The sequence below is a fragment of the Tupaia chinensis genome, unplaced genomic scaffold (genome assembly GCF_000334495.1).
Source record: "Tupaia chinensis unplaced genomic scaffold, TupChi_1.0 Scaffold000320_1, whole genome shotgun sequence".
Classification (NCBI taxonomy): domain Eukaryota; kingdom Metazoa; phylum Chordata; class Mammalia; order Scandentia; family Tupaiidae; genus Tupaia; species Tupaia belangeri.
The window spans coordinates 4,616,600-4,629,852 of NW_006159813.1; the positions used below are offsets into that span (position 1 = coordinate 4,616,600).

General features: G+C 39.6%; 1 protein-coding gene across 1 annotated transcript in view; it reads left to right on the plus strand.

Annotated features, from left to right (window-relative positions):
- The window catches only part of KSR2 (kinase suppressor of ras 2), a 423,164-nt gene that overhangs the window by 16,784 nt on the left and 393,127 nt on the right, over nt 1-13,253 (plus strand). The window lies entirely within an intron of this gene.

The window sequence follows — 13,253 nt, forward strand, 5'->3', positions numbered from 1 at the left end:
TTTTAGTCATTCTAATACTGTGCAGTGGTTTTAATTTGTATTTCCCTATTAACTAACGGTGTTGCACTTTTTAAAAATGTGATTATTTCTTATTTATTCATCCTTTTTGATAAAGTGTTCAGATCTTTTTTCCATGAAAAAAATTGAATTGTGTACTTACTGAGTTTCAGTTCTTGGTCAGATCACAGTTTGCAAATATTTTTTTTCTCATTCTGTGGGTTTTATTTTTCTTTTTAGTAGTGTCATTTAAGCAAAACTTTAAAAATTCAGTAAATTACAATTTATCACTTTTTCTTTTAAAAATGTATTCATTTTTCTTATTTTTTTTAACATTTAGTCTCAATTTTTTGTTTTATAGGTTATGCTTTTGGTGTTATGTCTAAGAATTCTGCCTAACTCCAGGTCACAAAGATTTTCTATGTTTTTTAATACGAATTATATATTTTTATAATTTATATGTAGATTTATATTCATTTTGAATTAATTTTTATGAATGCTGTGAGGTTTAAGATCCCTATCCCCCCCTTTTTTGCATTTAAATGTTCATGTGTCTGACACTGTTGAAAAGACTATTTTTCCATTGAACTGGCTTGGCAAATTTATTTTTTAAAACAATCAATTGATTTTTAAATCAGTTTATTTAAAATCACTGGATTCCCACGTGACTGACCGCAGTTCGAGTCCTGAACCCAGCAGAACACATGCCGGGTGCATGTGTGTGCCTGCCCAAAATCCTGAGAAGAGAATGGAGGAGAAAGGATTGTGGCTGGCCATCTGCCCTGGGGGTGCATGTGTGTGTGTCTGACTGCTCACTTTCTGTCTCTCTGGCAAGTGTTCATGCCCTCTAGCAAAAATCTCAAAAAGAAAACAAGAAAAAAAGAAAGAAATCAATTGACCCGGGCTGAAAGTTGCATGGTAGTTAAGGCACTGGACTCCCACATGGCTGACCACAAATACAGTCCTGGACCCATGGCTTGGAAATCACGCCTGGCATAAGAAAATGGAGAAGGGATTGCAGCAGGGCCATTCCCCCTCAAGGGTGATTTCTCACTTCCTTCTTTTTCTCTCTCTCTGGTGAGTTTATATGCCCTGTGGCAAAAATCTAAAACAAAACAAAACAATTGGCTATATTTGCAATTATGTACTTCTTGACTTTTTATTCTGTTTCATTGATCTATGTGTCTATCCCTTTACTACATTTTGGTGATTATTGTAGCTTTGTAGTAATTCTTAAATTTGCATAGTATGAGTCTTCCAACTTGCTTCTTTCAAATGTTTTGCCTATTTAGTTTCTTCATCTTACTATATATATTTTAGAATCATTTTGCCCATGTTACCAAAAAAACTATCAGCATTTTGATTGCAGTTAGATTAAATCTAGATCAGTTTGGCAGAATTGTCATCTTAACAATGTCATATCTTCTAATTCATGAGCATGACATGTTTCTCCATTTATTTGAATCATCTTTAGTTTCTTTCATCAGTATGTAATAGTTTTCAGCATATAACTCTTGTATGTATTATGTTAGATTTGTTAAGTATTTTGAGGGGGGAATCTGTTGTAAATATCATTCATTTAAAATATTAGGTTCCTAATGGTTTTTAGTATTAGAAATATGATTGAATTTGGTGTTGACCTTGTATTATGTGACCTTTATAAGCATACTTATAAGTACTAGGAGTTTTTCTTTTTTTCTTTTTTCCCCCTAAATGTTGCCAGAGTGTGCCTACCAGAGAGAGACAGAGAAAGGAAAAATGAAAAAGTACCCTGCACAGGAACAGTTAGCCACAATCCCTTCTTCATTTCTCTTCTATTCGGGGGGTTTGGGCACTTGGTGTGTTTCTCAAACTGCTGGGTCCGGGAGTTGAACTGTTCAGTCAGCTATGTGGGATCCAGCTGCCTTAACCACCATGCCACAGGGTGACCCTGGGACAGTAGTCTTTTTAAAACTTTTTAATTTTATTGGGACCAGCAGTTGGCGTAATGGCTAGGTCACTGGACTCCCATGTAGTTGACCACGGTTTGAGTCCCAGACCCGGTGGCTTAAACTCATGCTGGGTGCGTTTGTGTACATGCCCGAGATCCGGAGAGGATAATGGAGGAGAAGGGATTGTGGCGTGGCCATCTCCTCTGGTGGGGCGTGATTTCTCACTTTCTGTCTCTGTCTGTCTGGCGAGCGCACATGCCCTATAGCAAAAACCTCTCCAAAATAAAGAAAATAAAAGTTTTAATTTTACTGACTAGGTTATCCATTACACTGTTGAATAGGAGTAGTTGGAGTAGAAATCCTCGTCTTTTCCTAATTTTAGGGGGAAAGCAGTATGTTTTTAACCCACTGAGAATAATGTTAGCTTTGGTTTTTGTCTGTTTGTTGTTTTGGTAGATGTTCTTTTCTTTATGAGACTAAGAAGTTCAGGGGGCCAACAGGTGACATGGTGATTAAGGTGCCGGACTCCCACATGGCTGACCACAGTTTGAGTCCTAGACCTGGCTGCTTGCTTTGTCACTTTTTCTCTCTTTCTCTGTCTGTCTCTGGTGAGCACACATGCCCTATAGCAAATTAAAAAGTAATAATAATAATAATAATAAATACAATTAAATAGTTCTTTTTAAAAAAGATGAAGAAGTTCCTATTATGGGTTCATTGCTTTCTACTACCAGCTTATTGGGAATTTTTATGAAGAATGAAGATTGAATAAAAATACTTTTTATTTCTCTATTTTTTAAAAAATATTTTATTCATTGTAGAGTATATGTGCATGCATGAGAGAGAGATAGCAGGTGAGAGACAGATGTGCTCTCAACAGGGTCTGTCATGCAGCAGCCCCCTTTCCCTAGCCCTTAGCATGTCAGGGTCTTGGGCACACCCATGTGCATGCCCTGTGTGTTTCAGCTTGACCATGCTGAGAATCCAAATCTGTGCTTAGTCATGTGGTTTCCAGCATTGCATTTCAGGACACTCCCAACTATGCCAAGCTGGGCTTCAAATTTTGTATATCAAGTGGTTTGGTCATATAGTTTATATTTTTTTAGACTATTAATATAGTGGATTGCATTGTTGATTTTTAAATTTTGAACCAGCTTTGCTTTCCTGGAGTAAACTTCACTTGAACATAATATATTCTTTTTTTTATTTTTAAGGAACTATTAATTTTAATTAATTAATTTTTTAATTTGACCAGAGAGGGACAGAGTGAGAGAGAAAGAGAAGAAAAGTGAGAAAACCAGCTGCCAGGTCCAGGACTCAAACCATGGTCAGGCGTGTGGGAATCCAATGCTCTCAACCACCACGCCACCTGCTGGCCCCAAACATAATATATTCTTTTAATATATTAAGGAGTTTAATTTTTTTTTAGAATTATTTATTTGATTTTATTCACTATTATTAGTATTTCACTTCACTAGAAAGAGACAGAGAGAGGGAGAGAAAGGGAAAGTGAGAAAGAAAGCCGCCAGGTCCGAGACTCAAATCATGGTCAGGCATGTGAGAGTCCAGCACTTTAACCACCATGCCACCTGCTGGCCCCTTACTAGGTTTAATTTGTTAGTATTTTTTTTTAATTTTTTAGTTTATTAATCCTCTCTTGAAAAATCCGCACAATCACCGCAGATAGTCATTGCAGAATCTTTACTCCTTCGGCTTTTTGCCAGCACCAACATTGGCCTTTGCAGTCCCCCTGACTTTCTTCATTCTGTTCTTGCGTTCCTTTCGCTGTTTTCTTGATGTCTTTTTCTTCTCATAAAGGCCATGTCTTGCAAGTCTATGTTTGGTTTCATTTTTCTTCGCATAATCCAAAGAATCGTAAATCATGCCAAAGCCAGTTGTCTTGCCACCACCAAAATGGGTTCTGAACCCAAACACAAAGATGCCATCTGGTGTGGTCTTGTACATCTTTGCTAGTTTTTCCCGAATTTCTGTCTTAGGTACTGTTGCCTTCCCGGGGCGAAGGACATCAATGACCATTTGTTTCCTCTGAAGTAGTCGGTTGGTCATGAATTTCCTGGTTCAGATAGTTACTGTGTCATTCATGATGGCGGTATATCCTCAAGCAGCCAGGGACGAAAAAAGCAATTTGGTAGTATTTTGTTGAAGGTTTTTGTCTGTATTTCTGAGGAATATTGCACTGTGGTTTTTCCATTTTTGTATCGCCTTTGTTTAGTATAATTTTAAGGATGATATTGGCCTCATAATATTAGTTGAAAAGTGTTTGCTCCACTTCTGTTATTTGGAAGAGATTGTGTAGAATTGGTGTTATTTCTAATTTAAATATTTGTTGGAATTTGATGGTGAGACTATCTGGGCATAGAGAGTTTTGTTTTTTAGATTTTTGTCATAGGGCACATGCACTTGCTAGAGAGAGATAGAGAGAGAGAAAGTGAAAAATGACCCCCCTGGAGAGACAGACAGAGGCAGAGAGACAGAAAGCAAGAAATCACCCCCCATGAGGGATGACCACACTGCAATCCCTTCTCCTCTATTCTTGTCTTGGGTGGGCATGCATGTAGATGTGCCCAGTGTGAGTTTCAAGCTGCTAGTCTGGAATTCGAACCACAGTCGACTACATGGGAGTCCAGTGGTATAACCATCATGTCATCTGTTGGTCACTTCTTTTAGATTTTTTAAAAATAAGACATAATTCATAGAACATAACATTAAACGTTTTAGCCATTTTAGTGTACAATTGAGTGTATTTCTAAAACATTTACCAGAGGGGGGGTGTGCACTCACCAGAGACAGAGAGCAAAAACCCCAAACTTCTTTTGGGATTTTGGGTATAAATGCATGTGTACCTGGTGTGTTTCTCAAGCTACCTGGTCGAGGACTCAGAACTGCAAAGTCGACCGTGTGGCATCCAGCTGCCTTAACCATTATATTACTGGCTGGCCGTTGAGTGTTTTTTTTTAGTATATGCTCAGTGTTTTGCAACCGTTACTGTCATCCAAATCCAGAACATTTCATCATCATACACATGAACCTTAAACCTGTTAGCAGTCAGTCCCAATTGCCCTGCCTTATCATCCCCTGATAACCGCTTGTCTGTTCCGGACCTTTTATATAAATGTCATCAGACTTCTTTCATTTAGCTCAATGTCTTCAGAGATCATCTATGTTATAACATTTATCATACTTCATTCCTTTTTATGGCTGAATAATATTCCATTGTATGGGTATACCCATTTTGTTTATCCATTTTTCAGTTTCTGGACATTTGGGTTGTTTCCACTTTGTGGCTATTATAAAGACTGCTGCTATAAATATATGTTTGGCTAGGAGAACGAGGGCATTTTGGGAACTGTTTTTCATCTGCTGACAAGTAGAGAAACGTCTCCACATTCAGGCTGGCAAGCAATAAAGAACTCTAGGGTCAGAAGTTCCTTCCATACATTTTGTGGTTGCACACAATGGTTTTATGTGACAATACCCTGGAGCTCTTGAAGGTGCTTAATTAGCTATTCAGGTTGTATATGCCAGATTCTGAATTGTTCACACTGACTTCAGAAATGGAGAAAATAGTCATTTTAAGACATTAATAGTTATTAAGGCAAAGTACATTCACTGTGGAAAAAATAGGAATGCATTTAATCAAAAAGAAAAATGAACACTCTTCTGATTCCACCACCTACATATCAACATTGTTAATACATTGTCACAGAATCTTACAGGGCTTTTCTTATGCAACATGTACTTTGATGTGTCTTTTAAGAATAACTATATAGTATTTATTTTGAGGTCTTCCGTTTTCTTCTTAAAGCTTTGGTTACCAAACGACTTTTATAGTATCTCTAATGGCTATGTAACATTCCAGCATAAAGATAAAGCATAATGGAGCTGACCAACACCCTTTATTGAGTTAGATAATTTCTGGTTTTTCATGCTCATAAACATACCTTAATGACTACTTTCAACACGAAATCTCTGTAAAATATTCTTATTTGTTTCCTTAAGAATTATACCTAGGAGTGGAATTACCGCATACTTGTAAGGCTTTTTCTCATCTATGGCCTAATGATCTCTTAGAAAGAGTAGTGTAATTTATAACCCTCTCGGAGTTTAAAAAAGTAAAAAAAGCTTGTGGCTTTATATCTTTAGAAGGGACAATTCTGAGAGGTAAATGTTTCAAATAAATCTATGACATAATAAAAATATGCAAAACCATTTTACTATATTTGTATATCATCTTACTATGATGAGCTAAAAAACTTGGGGCAGGCTTGGTTTTTATTTATTATTTTTTATTATTTTTTTTTTGGAGAGGTTTTTGCCATAGGGTGTGTATGCTCACCAGAAAGACAGATAGAGAGATAGAAAGCAAGAAATCACCCCCCAGGGGGGATGGCCACGCAGCAATCCCTTCTCCTCCATTTTCCTCTTAGGATCGTGGGCACGCACACACACGCGCTTGGTGTGAGTTTAAGCCACTGGGTCCAGGACTCGAACCGCAATTGACTACATGGGAGTCCAGCGACATAGCCATTATGCTAACTGCTGGTCCCTCAGGCTTGGTTTTTAAAAATGAATATTTGGAGCCAGCTGGTGGCATAGTAGTTAAGCACTGGACTCACACAGGGTCAGCTGTGATTTGAGTCCTGAACCTGGTGGCTTGACATTCACATTGGGCACACATGCGTGCATGCCCAAATTCCTGAGAAGAGAATGGAGGAGAAGGGATTGTGGTGTGGCCATACCACCTGGAGGGTGATTTCTCACTTTTTCTCTCTCTGTCTCTCTGGAGAGCACATGTACCCTATAGCAAAAATCTCTAAAATAAATAAATGAATAAATAAAATGCATACTTTCAGTTGAAATAGAGTTTGAATCATGGCAATGACAAGAAAGCCTAATTTAAGATGACTTTTTTTTTTTTTCTAGGTGACATCAGAAAGGGGTGTAAATTTTACAGATAAGGCTGTCTGATTTTTAGGGATCACACAGGAGGTTATTCACAGAGCCAAGCAGGAAACCTACAGGAAGGAGACAAGTCATGGGTAGGATTCTTGGGAAGTGTGAACTGGACAGCATGTGTCCCATGTAGGAATGTAAGGTGTTGCCAGTGGATAGGATTTGGGCCTTGGATTGTCAGATTTTTTTTTTTTTTTTAAAGAGAGATATTTTCTATAGGGCGTGTACACACACTGGAGAGACAGAAAGTGAGAAATCACCTCCCATGGGGATGGCCATGCTGCAGACCCTTCTCCATTTTCTTCTCAGGATCTCGGACACACACACACACACACACACACACACACCCACCGCGAGTAGTGAGTTTTAAGCCACTGGGTCTGGGACTGAAACCACAGTCAAGTATGTGGGAGTCCAGCGAAGTAACCATTATGCCATCTGCTAGTCCCTGATATTTTCACATTTCAACAGAACTACAGATGTAAACATTTTAAATGTGAAAATTCTCATTTTTTAAAGCTTTCAAAAGGAAAAACGTTGGCAAGTCATGGTGGCACGACATTAATGCAATGTTCCGTGATATTGAAGTCACACGAGGAGGTCCCAAGTTCACATCCCAAGGCTTCCCTATACATGATAGGTGCACATGTGTGCCCATGATCCTGGCTGGGTGAAGCTGGAGGTGTATCATGGCATGAAGACCCTATTGGGGCACCTCTCTCTCTCTCGTGGAAGAAATAAATAAATAAACTTAAAAATAATCACCATTAAAATCATACCTGAGGACCAGCAGTTGGCGTAATGGCTATGTAGCTTGACTCCCATGTAGTTGACCATGGTTTGAATCCCAGAACTGGTAGCTTAAACTCATGCCAGGCACATGTGCGTGCATGCCCAAGATCCCGAGAGGAGAATGGAGGAGAAGGGATTGCAGTGTGGCCATCTCCCCAGGCTGGGGCAAGGGAGGGGGGATTTCTTGCTTTCTGTCTCTCCACCTCTCTCGGTCTTTCTGGCAAGCATACGCACCACGCCCTATAGCAAAAACCTCTCAAAAAAAAAAATCATGCCTGTAGGTTGATTGGACTCAGCCCATGAACTATCCCTTTGTGTTCTCTGCCATATTTCTTAAAAACAAACAAAAAGTATCTATTTTAGTTTATTTATTTTTTATTTGTGTGTGTGTGTGTGTGTGTGAGAGAGAGAGAGAGATTGATTGATTGATTATCTGGTCCTGATCACATGCACATTTGTGAACATTTCAGTGCACAACTGAGCTCAATCCTGAGAAAAAATAATAGTCATTCTCATGCTTGCAAATACAGGTGACGTAAACTTGGTTGGCACCAAGTTCATACATCCAAGTCTCAAGGAAACCTCACAGTCAAAATACCTGTGTTTAACATAGAAGCAGCAGGAAATGGATAAAAGTGTTGAGTTGTTGGGAAAGTTATGATGCATTTTTGCATAATAAAACATGGAAAAATATGTTATGACTTTCCTGATGACCTAATATAATAAATTAAAGGGCTGTTATTGTTCTGAAGTACTCACAGAACAGTTTGCTGGAGTTTGAGTAAGTTACCTCAGAACCCAACCTTGCCTTGTCACTGAAACTTTGGAATGGAAAATGCTTTAAAGTAGATTTTCCAAGTAAGAATCTCTATGGTGTTCTTGGTGAAGTTACCTTTAGATCAGAGCAACAATTTGCAGAGAATGTTTGCGAAGAACATGTAGTATTGATGTTTATTAGGGAATATGCCTCAGCCTTTGTTTCTGACATTAATTGATATTTGTACTCAATGGTATTTAATGAAAAGCAGACATTGCCTCACTATGACCTGAGCCAGAGCCTCACCATTTTCCCCATTATTTCAGACGAACGTGCTTATATCTAAACAATGTTGGATGAGAAGAAGTTGCTGATAATCAACAGTATTGAAATAATTTGTGAATGTCAATGGTTTGATGGTTGATTTTTCCAGTCCTTTTCATCTGTGGATTGAAAACATTACTGTGGTTAACCTAGAAAAGATGGGGTAACCAGTCTTTTCTAACCAGTCAGTTGGTTTTGCAATACTTTCTTTTGTTTGTTTGTCTGTTTGTTTAAGAATTGTTTTACTTAACTTTATTTATTTATTTTAATTTGACTAAAGAGAGAGAGAAAGTGAGAAAGCAAGCCACCAGGTCCAGGACTCAAACTGCTGTTGGCTATGTGGGAGTCCAGTGCCCTTAACTGCTATGCCACCAGCCAGCCCCTTGCAATGCCTTTTATTTTTTCTTTTTTGGTGAGGTTTTTGCTGTAGGGCGCGTGTGCTTGGCAGAAAGACAGAAACATAGAGGCAGAAAGTGAGAAATCATCACCTGGGGGTATGGCCACACCGCAATCCTTTCTCCTCCATTCTCCTCTCAGGATCTTGGGCACACACACACATGCGCCCCGCATGAGTTTAAGCCACCAGGTCTGGGACTCGGACCCCACTTGGGTCCAGTCGACTACATGGGAGTCCAGTGACTATCTGCTGGTCCTTTGCAGTGCTTTCTCATTGCATGGCTATGTAATTCTCCACTGAGGGCAAAGTAAGAGTTGTGATCAGGACCAGATAATCAATCAATCAATCTCTCTCTCTCTCTCTCTCACAAACACACAACACCTAGACACAAATTTTAAATCTATACAAAAGTAGAGAGGACAATATTATATAATGGATCATTATATGTGCCACACAAATTCAATAATGATCCAATCATGGTCAGTTCTTCCCCTTTACCCAAACCTCCCTGAATTGTTTTGCACATCGGTTCTAAAAGGAAACTGGAAGAGAAGTCAGGGCTTTGGCATTAGGAGAAGTTGTCAGCCATTTGTGATGTCTCCTTTGAAAGGAGGACCTGGTGCCTAATTTCCTTCTTCCCTTCCTTCCTTTACTTTTTAACATTGAGAAAGAGACAGACAGACAGACATTCCCTGTTGGGAATGTCTTCACACTGTGATCCACTCCTAGTCTCAGCCAGCCAGATCATGGATATGCGTGGATATACCTTGTGTGCTTAGGGAGGTCCCAGGATGTGAATCCAGGACCTTTCCCAGGTACACCTGGTTGCATTACCACTGAGCCCACTCCTGGCCCCATCTCTTCATCATTCCACTTTGTGTTAAATGCATTGTACATACAAAAGTGAGTGGAAGTCTTACACATATGTAGCTTACAATGTGCAGAATATACAAGGGGTTTTTACAAAGTTTATATAAAATGTATATTGTGAAAATACAGCATGGGTTTCAGCTTTGTGTAGCAACATAAACTCATGCATTAATTCCAATTTTTTTTCTGTGAACTTTTTAAATTTCCCTCGTATGTCTTGCACATCAGCCACTGTTCTGGGTACCAGGTCACAGAATACACACCGTCATGGATCTAGATGTGATGTTAAGCTAAGACCTGAAGAATGATGGGTGAGGAAAAGATACCCCAGGTCGAGGGAACAGTACCCAAAAAAGCCTAGAGTTAGGAAAGAATGTGGGGGCATTTGAGGACTCAAATGAAGTCCAGTGTGGCTGGAGTATAGAGTGCTTTGGGCCCATTTGGAAGCAAAGGGATGAGAAAACACATTCTCCTTTCTGTCCTGGGTTCCTGTACATCTTCTTCCTGCCTCATCTCCTCCTCATTATAGGAAAACGAGGCAGTCTCATTTGCCAAATCGAATAAAACTCTCTAATCTATGATCTCCACTTCTCAAATACAATTTGAAAGCACAACATGAATTTATTGGTCCCCTAAGGTAGAGGCAGGTCCTTTAACACCACAATACATACAAGCCACCCAATAATTATAATAGTAATACATGGGCAAGAGTACAGAGGGGCAGGACAGAGATAGGGAAAATAAAGCCAGGAGAAAAGAGGTGGTGAAATGGAAATACATTTTAAATTCCATGCTTTGTGGTTTATTATTAACAGCAGTGCAGAAAATGTTTCTACAGAGTTATGAAAAATTCATTAGTACATGCTGCAGGTCTGAGAAGCTGGTCATTGTTTGATCAGATTAACGATAATGAGAGCAGTCTTAAATGAACTCAGATTAAGAGGAGGACTTTTCCCCTACTATTCAGTCATACGTGTATAATCACATTTTCTCATAGCCAGTTGCCCGTAGTTGTCTACAGAGATGGGAGGTTGGGTCTTTGCTAAGGCAGAAGCAAGAGAGGAAAGGTGGGCTGAGCCGATGGCACCTTGGAGCTGGGGTCAGATGGAGGAGGAATCACTGAACACTCTGGACTGTCTGACCATGCCCCTCTGTTTTTCAGACCTGTTTCCTTTTTCCTGGGTATGCATCAGTCCAACTCATAGTTTCCCGGTACAGAGCATGTGCAGTATCCTATGCAGCGTTCCAGGTGCTGGGGACACATTGAGAGTGAAACAGACAAAGAGCCTGTTGGGACAGTGAGTGGATGGAGCACAGTACTTGGGTCTCAGGTCCAATACCCTCTTGCCACTGTATAGGGCAAGCTGTATAAACTTTTCTGAACCAGAGAGGAAACCGGGAAGGTCAAAGGATATTAAAGTGCTTAGCAAATTGTGGTTCCCCCAGATAGGCCTGACCCTAACCAGGAGGATTTTATAATATTTGCTTATCGTAGAGTTGTTAAATAAAATACTGGATGTCTGGGACCAGCACATGGTATATTGATTGAGGCTCTGGACTCCCATATGGCTGACAACAGTTTGGGTCCCGGACCTGGTGACCTGCTTTCTCACTTTCCCTTTCTCTCTCTGGTCAAATTAAAATAATAATAAACAAATAAAATTAAATAAATAAAATAATTCTTAAAAAAAAGACTAGATGCCTGTTAACCTGACTTTCAGATGAACAATAAATACTTTCTCAGTGTATTGCAGGAGATACATGCTAAAAAATTGTTGTTTATCTGAAATTAAAATTTAAGTGAATGTCTTTATTTGCTAGAGCAGGTATCCCTAGGTGAACATAACTCTCCACTCATGGCTAGTTCCTAACAGCCACCTCATGTCGGTATCAGGAAAAATTCCTCAAATTGTAGGCCTCACTAGTATTTTCAGATTGGGTGTGAGTATGCTTTTTGCTCTTATGTTTGAGGTTTTCTGGTTGAGTTTGCATTCTTGAATTGGATTGCTGTGTGGGTGTATTTGTGCGTGTGTGTGTGTGTCTGTGTGTGTGTATGTATGTCAACCTTATAAAACCATTGTTTTTCATTTTAGGATAGCTTTAAGCCTTGGATAACAGTATTGCCTATTTTAGTTAAGTGCTACAATCTAGAGCATAATCTCCATCTCTCAGTTTCCTCATCTGGAATAATAGGAAAATGAGGGCTGGCCTCCTAGCACAGTAGGAAGTGCTATGCCTGGGGAGCTGGATCCCACACAGCTAACCATCGTTTGAAACCTGGCCCACTGGTTTAAAAAACACACCAGGCTTATGCGCATGTGTGCCCGGAATCCTGATGGGAGGGAGAAATGAAGGAAAAAAGATCATGGCATGATCATGCCCCATTAAAGGGGTAGTGCTTTCTTTCTCTCTAATAAGCACATCACTCTCTGGCAATAAAAACAAAAATAAAAAAAAAATAATGGTGCTTACTTCATAATGTTATAGCAAGGATTAGATAATATGGGCAAAGTGCTTTACTCAACGTCTGGTGTGTGACAGGCACTCAGTAAATGTTACAACTGCAGTTATAGTAAATCTATAGAAATTAATCTGCCTGGACTAGAGTAATCCATGTTTGTTTTTCCTCATTAGCTTCCCAGCTGTATTTGGAAATTTTCTGTTTGAATTGTTCCTATGTTTTGGACTTCATGCCTACAGATGAAATCCCTAAAGCAGAATAACAGGATGCAGTCTTGAATCTTGACACGTATGGACAGTTTTCAGCTCTCAATTGGTAGAAGGCATGAAGGGTGGGAAGATGGAACTTTTCTGAGAGGACGGGGTTGTTCCTAGGATTGGTGGGCATGGTTTTGGTAGCCTTGATTCTCGGTTTCTCCCGAGAATCCAAGCAGGCATGTCCTCTTGAGCAAGGAGCATAGCCACTCTTTCAGAGTATGATCTGAATCTGAGCCATGAGAATGTGCTCCTTTTCTGCATCATTCTCTGCAGCCCCGGCCCCTAAGTATATATTTCTATCTACTCCTCACCTGCAGGACCTGAGCTCCCAAGTCAGCAGAGGCCTTTGAGGGCTGCACAGAAACAGGGCACGGAATGGGCCAGATCAGGGTGCCCTCTGTATCTTACACATGTTTCTTTTTGCTCGAGATCATTTAGAATGGAAATATTTTTCATACTTTGTGTTTTTATCCATGTGATACTTCGAGAGAAA